Source organism: Tupaia chinensis, unplaced genomic scaffold, assembly GCF_000334495.1.
Source record: "Tupaia chinensis unplaced genomic scaffold, TupChi_1.0 Scaffold143814_1, whole genome shotgun sequence".
In the NCBI taxonomy this organism is placed as follows: domain Eukaryota; kingdom Metazoa; phylum Chordata; class Mammalia; order Scandentia; family Tupaiidae; genus Tupaia; species Tupaia belangeri.
This window is the reverse complement of record NW_006203664.1, coordinates 114,332-114,847: the sequence shown is the minus strand read 5'-3', so window position 1 is coordinate 114,847 and position 516 is coordinate 114,332.

The following is a 516-nucleotide window of genomic DNA, read 5'->3' as shown; positions in this document are numbered from 1 at the left end:
TTTTGTTGCTGTTGTTCATTCATTTCTTCCATGAGCACCTGTGTGAGAAAGAGAGAGACAGAAGCTTGATGCTGAGATCCACCCCCAACCCTAGTCAGCCCTGGACCATTTTGTTGCTGTTGTTCATTCATTTCTTCCATGAGCACCTGTGTGAGAAAGAGAGAGACAGAAGCTTGATGCTGAGATCCACCCCCAACCCTAGTCAGCCCTGGACCACCGGTGTGTGTGTGTGTGTGTGTGTGTGTGTGTGTGTCTACAGTGTACGTGGGGGAGGGTCTCCCGGTGCAAACCAGGAATCTTCTGGGTCAGCTTCCCGGAGTTTGCTTTCTTTTTTTGTTTTAATTTTAAAAATTTATTTATTTACAGGCATTCACTGTACATCAATACCGTATAGAAAATGAGATTTTTCCATCCAGTGTTCATTGTATATTGGCTCAGTCAAGGCTATTACCATACATGTTATCATCAATAGATTATTTTCTATTTCTTGTTTCTTATATATTTTGCTTTTTTTTT